Below are 8,153 nucleotides of genomic sequence, written 5' to 3' on the forward strand. Positions count from 1 at the left end.
AGCCTAAAACATCACCCCCTACAGGCCACAAACCAAAAAATACTTAAAAATATTTAAAAAACCACAAACGGGGGGCAGAACTTCAGACATGTAATGGGGGGGGGTTGAACCCAAGAAAACCCCACCTCCCTTACCTACATCCTTGTCTTCAGGGATTTAGGTTTCAATCTGTTCCCCAACAACAGGGGTTGAATTCCCAGCACAGGCAAAAGGTCAGACAGGGGGTCAGTCCCACAGGGACCCGCCTCCAGAAGGAACCAGGTGACATGACTACAGGAGACCAAATGTTGTTTTCTTGACAGAGTATTATGCCTCTCTGTAAACAGCTCAGCCACTCTGACTCAAAGTCCTTAGAGAAGAGCCAAAGGAGCCAAAGCTGCCATTGGCTGAGGAGGATCAGAGAGGGCCTAACACGTTAGAAGTGCCAGTAGACAAAGTGCTAGTAGCCTGCAAGTGAATCCTCACAGAGGGTCCTGAGATAACCACCAAGCTTCCACTCAGCAGGTCTTGAATCTGGGCCCATAACCCCTGAGACTTATTTCCATTCTGCAAGAGTGGCAGTAGCAGATGGGCTAGAGCAGCGGTTCTCAACCTGTGGGTCGCAACCCCTTTGGGGGTCGAACAACCCTTTCACAGGGGTCACCTAAGACTCTGCATCAGTGTTCTCCATCTGTAAAATGGATAAATGTTAGCGTTGGGGGTCACCAAAACATGAGCATCTGTATTAAAGGGTCGCGGCATTAGGAGAACCACTGGGCTAGACTGAGGTGGTCCTAAGGAGGTAAAGTACCAGATCAGCTGTGCCCAAACTCATCCTAGAGGTGTGTAGTGAGAGCAATACTTATCTTCAGGAACTTGGCCAAAACATAATACAGCTGCAGGAGCCTCAACATTGGCTAGCAATGCAGCTGAGCCAAATTACCAGCCAGCCTATTGAGGCTGAGGCTTGGGGAGGCCGTCTTGTTGGATCAATCGGTCTATGTCTTGTGCTGCAGCTTCTTGACTGTGGCTCCAGTCTATACTCTCAAGTCACACAATCCAGGCCTGAGGTTGCTACTCTAGAGGTGACCTGGCCTGGCTTGGCCTACCTGCAGTACAGAAAACTGTTTCAAGGACTGGAACACTAGAGATTGGGTGATAGATGAATCAAGGGATTATTTCTTGAGCTGTAGCCTCACCATAGGCCAGTGGTGGCGAACCTATGGCACGGGTGCCAGAGGTGGCACTCAGAGCCCTCCCTGTGGGCATGCACTGAGTCACCCCCACACACCCCACACATCTAGGATGGCCTGGGCCACTGGGCTCGATTATTAGCATTAAACCTAAGACCTAGTTTTGGGGAAGCAGTGTAGGTAACCCTGTTAAGCACTGTTAAGCCCCACTGATTTTCATGTGAAGGACTACAGCGCTATCCTTTACCTGGGAGTAAGCTTGATTGCTGGCAATGGGGCTTGCTTCTGAGTAAACCCTCCTAGGGTCGTGATTCACCCGTTGGAAGAGTGGCACGGTTGCTTCAAAGCAAAGCCACTGACTACCACCAAGCTTACTCCAGAGTAAAGCACGCCTCAGAGCCAACCGTTTTTTCTAACCTAAAACCTCAGTATTCAGGTTAAATTGCCGTATTGGCACTTTGCGATAAAAAAGTGGGTTTTGGGTTGTAATTTGGGCACTCGGCCTCGAAAAGGTTCGCCATCACTGCCATAGGCTAAGCAAACTGCTGCTTTCTTATCTTGCACAAAGCACAGCATGCCACAGGATAATTTGGGTGTATATTGGATAAGGGTGACATGTGCCCTCCCCCAAATATGGAACCATGTTGGAGTCTGTGACCCATAATGCCTGTCAAAAAGACAATATTAAATACAGTGAATTGGGGGGGGGCAATGCTAAGGAGGAAGTCCGGAAGGTCCTTCTGGGATCCAGTGGCAAAGTTTTGACTTATTAATGGTTGCCAGCGGCTCTTACCATTTGCCATAGTAGCTGCTTTTGACAAATTTTGGTCTCTGTTTTGTAACTGGCCTTTTGGACATGTGAATACTTACTCCTGGCTCGTTAGCATACAGAAAGGCAAATGAATGTTTGCATAACACCTTTTGATTCTTATATTCATTCTGTAGATGTTTATAATTACTCTTAACTTGCCAGAGGTGCAGTAACAAGTTTTAATTGTTTTACAGATTTAGTATTTAATTAAACTTGAGCAGATGCTTTTATGTGGAATTCACAGAGTTCGGTTGTCCCCCTGCCCCAGCTTGCATTGACTATGAGGGAACTAAACCTATACTGGTTCCATTCGCATGGCATATATTAAATAAATAAATAAATAAATAAATAAATAAATAAATAAATAAATAAATAAATAAATAAATAAATAAATTAAAAAATATATATGATATGATCCCTTTTTCTTAGTGGTTCCGGTTAAAACGTTTGCTGGATGACGGAATTAGAATGATTGTATTTGATTCACCACTTCACATGTTGGCAGGTGTAGTTGAACTTTATTTAAAGTTTATGTAAATGATTATTCAAAGTTATATTGGGAAACTGAACTAAGCAAAAGATAGAAAGTGTTGTGTGGGTGGATAGTTCTGTGGAATCTTTTCAATGTTTTGGCTTAAAGGGAACAACAAAGCAGTTATATCAACAGTTTTTTTCTTTCAAATCTCAGTTACATGAGTTTAAATCTGACCTTCAGGTTGTTAAAATAAAAGCAGGAGTCGACAGAAATGTGTTGAACGGTGTGGGTGTGTCTAGGGAGGTGCTGAAAAGTCCTGTGCTAGCCTGCTTTTGTTTAAGATTTTTTAACAATCTCTATGAGCTCTGCAGTCTTTGTTTACATGCATTTACATGCGTTTTTCTGGCTGACACAAATGTAAATGGAACGTTAATTGAGTTTCTAAATAAAATGAGAGTGAATTGAGAAGTGCGGCTGAAACAACCAGACAGGAGAGAGAACTAATACAAAAAAATCCTGTGTCAGAAATAGTACGGCAATCTGTGGTTATTATTATATTGATATCTCGATATATCAAAATGAGAATTAGAAGTCGGTGTGTTTTGGCTAAGCCTGTGTGAGTGAGCTTCTTTTCTGTGACTTGAAGCAGCTAGCAACGTGGAAGGGGGGGTGAGGGGGAAGGTGTGGATGGCTGTGCGAGTGTAACCTCTATCTGTGGGTTCTGTGGGGCAGAACTTGGAATGAGTTTGCAACAACAAATTTTAAAAACAAAATGGTTTACTTTCTTAACACATAACATATAACATCAACATTTAACATCACACTTCAAGGTCCTGTTCAGGTTGTATTTTCAAGTCCTTATATTTACAGTCTACTGATACTGCCAAGTCCAATTCTTCTTTGCAAGTGGGTTGGCTCCTGAAGACTCCAAGGACTTGATGAACAGGATTCAACATGAAGAAGGTTTCCAGGAGAATTCTCACCCATTACAACCCCAAAAAGAAGCCCTGAAACAATAAACTCCAACATTTACAACATAGCAAAAAAAAAAAACCAACTACCTTCCCAGTAGTTCCCAACAACATTGCAGTTACCCTAACAAGGTGTTAAGGGCTTATACAAATCAAGGTCCAAGTCTGGTAGCCTTGTCTCCTCTAAACCACATGAGCTCTGCAGCCTCTTACTGCTTTGAGTCTCCACCCCTTACTGGGTCAACCCATTCTGAGCATGGGGGTTACACGAGGGAGTGGGAAAGCTGGCTGTGGGCAGAGAAAAGAGGTCCTGGGCTGTAGTAGTGCACTGCCGACCCAGCAGCGCCGTGGTAGAACGTTGGGACGCCAACGGACCTGCGGCCTTGCCGGTCGCATCGCACCCCCACTCCTCATCCCCCCATGAGTCACGGGTCATGAACTGTCTGGCTCAATCACCGGGCGCAGGGACAATGATCCTGCCCCCAGGTGAGGATTAGGCTCAGACGCGTACGCTCCTCTCCGCACGTAGCCAGATGAGATCATGCATCACATGATGATCTCCCGACCTCCCGCCTCCCGTTCTCCCGGAACTCCCCCCGGTCCTCCCTCCTACACGCCCCCGATAGAGTAACAATAAAAGGTGCCAGGAACCGGCAGACGGGAGACTCGCTAGGAACACGGACCTCCGGTCTCCCGCTGCTGGTGATCTCCACCAGATGTTATCTCCGCGTCTCGTCTCGTTCTTACGCTGACCGCGTGGGTCGACTTCACTGGGCAAAGTTGTGCTCACTGGCAAATCTGTCCTGCTCAGGTGGTGAAGCAAATTAAAATCATGCTGGAAGTGGTCTCACTTGACACAGAGATAATGGAAAGTGGAAAGGAGGCTTGAGAAATATGTCTGTACAAGAAACCTTGCTGTGATGGATATTCACCCCCATCGCTCAGCAGACACCTTGTTCATAATCAGCCATTGATTTCCATGGGAGATGGACAGAGTGATATGACTTCCTAAATTAGCCAAAACAAAAATGCTCCCCCGCCCCAATAACTTGGATATGCCTCAGAAGGGATAGAATGTTGACAACAGCTATGTTTCAGTTAACAGGAAGGGATGGAGAATGCGGTAAAATTACCCATTTAAGTCCTTGAGAACACAGACAACCTTGGAAGGTGTGTGTGTGTGTGTGTGTGTGTGTGTGTGTGTGTGTGTGTGTATGTGTGTGTGTGTGTGTGTGTGTAAGGGGAGTTAAGATGAGATACTTAAATGGTTGCGTTTGCATCTGGTGCAACCTGAGATGCACTGTGATGCTAAGTAGCCATGGAGCAGGCTGTGCTGCAGACTTTGTTGTGGGTGAATCTACAACCAACAGAGCTGAGTGCAGGCTGTTCCCTACTGTTCCCCACTGCCTCAATCCCCCTCCCGCGCTACCTGAATGTCTCCTGCTGTTAACATCCTTGCCTCTGGCCATGCTGCCTTGCTTTGTTAGGGGCCTTGAACACTTCTTCCTTGGACTTCCACAAGCTTTTACTGCCCCTTCCATCCGCCCTGCCCGGTAGCAACCTGCAGCAGTGCAGCCAGAGGCAAGGGCTTGTTGCACAGTGGGAGAAGAAGGAAAGTCGTTCCATCTCCAGCCTCCCTGGCTGCAAGCTGCGCAATATGTGGCAAAGAGGTACATGCGGCTCATGAGCAGCAGTTTGTCCATCTCTGGTCCATACAGTCAAGATTGTGGATAATCCATGCGGCAGGCCAAGTTAGATATTACAGCAACATGAGGAGAGCCACTACGGAAAAGAAACTTCATTGGTTATATTGGCTGAAGAAAGACAAGGATGACTAAAGGTGGTGTTATCATGGTAAAGATCCATTCCAGCTCTGCACGAGCGTTTTGAAGCATATGACAGTCCCTAATTCATAGGCTAGGATGAAAAAGAAATTAATACAAGCAAGACACACCATAAATGAAGTTAGTCAGAAAAGTGAGATTTTCATCAAATTGAATATTGTTTGAATGCCAAAAGTTATACTTGATCCCCTACGCGTTATTATGTATGACTGTTCAATTGATTTTCTTTTTTTTAATCTTCCCTGTGCATTTGGGTGGGAAGAAAATCGAAATGTAATAATGGTGGAGGGGAATCCAAAGAGCTACTGTGTTAGGCTGGCCTGGTGGAAGGTTTGGTGTCTGTTTCTTTGAACAGCAGGACCCGCCCATTGCTATGCAGTACGACAACTGCTTCAAAACATTACTCCCCCCTCCCCAGTTTCAAAACCAGTTTGCTATGGAACAAAAATAATTGCCATAGCAAGAGCACAGGCCCAAAGCTTCTTTGGCATAGGGACTAAATTGCACGGGTCTTTGGACCCCAGCCCATACTTACAGCAGTAACCTCCTAACCAGGATCCAGAGATTTAGTCCACTGTAGGGTTGCCAGGGGATTGGGTAGGCTGACCAGACGTCCCGCTTTTGGCGGGACAGTCCCGCCTTCAAACAATTTGTCCCACGTCCAGCGGGTTATTTCAATTGTCCTGATTTTTGGGAGGCTGCCGCACTGCCTTCTGGGGCGCAAGGCAGTGCGGCAGCCTCCCCCGCGCGCGGCTGCAGGAGCACGGCCTTCTGGGGTGCTGCCGTTTCCCGCCCTGTCACAGGTCGGGAAACGGCAGCGCCCCAGAAGGCAGTGCGCTCCTGCGGCTGCGCACGCACGCGCAGCCACCTACCCCCTATCCCGGTTCACAAAGGTGACCATCTGGTCATCTTAGGATTGGAGGGTGAGCAGAGTAGCCAAATCCAGTTTGGGAAACTCCTAGAGATTTGGGGATGGAGCATGGGGGAGACTGGAACCTCTCTAGGGTACAATGCCATAGAGTCCACCATCCAAAGCATCCATTTCCCTCAGGGAACAGACATCTGTTGTCTGGAAATGAGTTGTATTCCCAGGACCACCAGCCCCCATCTGAAGGTTGATTTCCATAGTACTGTGCAGCATAGGAAGCCATTTTTGAAACCCAGGGGTGTTTTTAAAGCAACCTGCTCATATTTTCTTCACGGGCACAGATCTCTATAGTCTGGAATTTTGCTGTAATTCTGGGGGATCCCCATGATGTCTCACCTGGGGGATCCCCATGATGTCTCACTGCAACTTTGAGAAAAAACAGTTCCAAAAATTCACTGTTTGGCTGAAAGCTCAGAGAGATGAGTGAAGTAGGTTGTGGAGTCCAACTACTACATTTTACAAGCTAGAGCAGAAATCCCCAACCTTTTCGACCCCACAGAGAATTTTAGAATTCTGACTTAGGGTGGTGGGTACAACTGTAAAATGGTTATGATCAGAGGTGGGATCCAGCAGGTTCTCACCAGTTCCCGAGAGTGGGTTACTAATTATTTGTGTGTGCTGAGAGGAGGTTACTAATTGGGTCCGCTTTTCCATCTCCACGCCTTCGCCTCCCCGAGAGGCAGACTGCCTTTGAACGTGAAGGTTCCATATAGCAATTGCGGCTAATAATGTAACTCCCTGAACTGGGTTAATCCCTTTCAGGTACTGCAATTCATGGATTCTCAACCTTTCGTACCTTTTATCTCACCAGTCTCTATCAAAGAACCTTGTGTGTTTCACCATTGCTGTGTTCAGATTTGTGAGTTGGGACATTTTCTATAATGTGATGATGATTTAGAAATGACCTGGTGCAAAAAAAATTTTGGGGGGTCGTGGTGGGATGGCTGCCCATGGGGGGGGCATCCAACTCAGGTTTTGCCCAGGGCTCAGTTTTGCCTAGGTACGCCTCTGCCCCCTTTGCTGAGGGGGGGCTGGCGAGGGAACCTGTTACTAAAATTTTTGGATCCCACCACTGGTTATGATATTATTGCATTTGACCTTGGGGTAGTTTAGCAATCCCCAGCTTGGTGACTGCCAGCACCTTTTCTGATCCCTGCCTAGTATTTTTCGGACGTAGGGGGTGGGGAGCAGGTAGGGCTTGTGCTTCTGATTTATTATTAGGGATTTAATTGGCTGGACAGATTTTTAAAAAATGTTGCGTTGGCAGCAGTTGCCACCAAAGCACAAGAATCAGCACTGAGTTACTGAAGTTAAGCTGTGGTGATCTTTTCGTGGTTGGCTCCACCTCCTGCAGCAGCCATTTTGTAGCAGCCATTTTGATGTGGTGCAGACCATGCTGTGTCAGAATTCCAAGTGTGCCCACAGGTTCAAAGAAGTTGGGGATCCCTGGTATAGCCACATGCTCTTGGACTAACCTAGGTATGAAGAGATATAAGGAGGGGAAAACAAAATTTACAGCCCTGAACTGCTTGAAATAAGGTTAAATGTGAGATAGGATCTGTCACAGAAAAAAAAGTGATAATACCTTTTTCGTTTGTTATTTGCCACTGAAATAGTTGCCTCAGACTGAGTTGATTGGGTCTAGTTCTCACAATGAAGTAGAAAACTATGTCTGAGCTATAACACTGCAGTCTAATTGAATACTTATCAAAAGGGATGGGATTCCTTTACTTTGAAAACAACCATGTCAGGGATGCAGCCTAGCTTTTTCCCTAACATGTGGCATTTCTCTTGTATTTTTAAAAAATTCACAAGAGTCCCAACTTGCAGTCTGAAATGATACAGTCCAGACATAGGTTGGTTACCTCAGAAACATGTTGCAGTCATCCCTTAAGTAGGACTAATAGTTATGTAACTTTGTTGTGGAGAAATCATGGTGCTCTAAAACCTAG

The sequence above is a fragment of the Sphaerodactylus townsendi genome, linkage group LG10 (assembly GCF_021028975.2).
Source record: "Sphaerodactylus townsendi isolate TG3544 linkage group LG10, MPM_Stown_v2.3, whole genome shotgun sequence".
Classification (NCBI taxonomy): domain Eukaryota; kingdom Metazoa; phylum Chordata; class Lepidosauria; order Squamata; family Sphaerodactylidae; genus Sphaerodactylus; species Sphaerodactylus townsendi.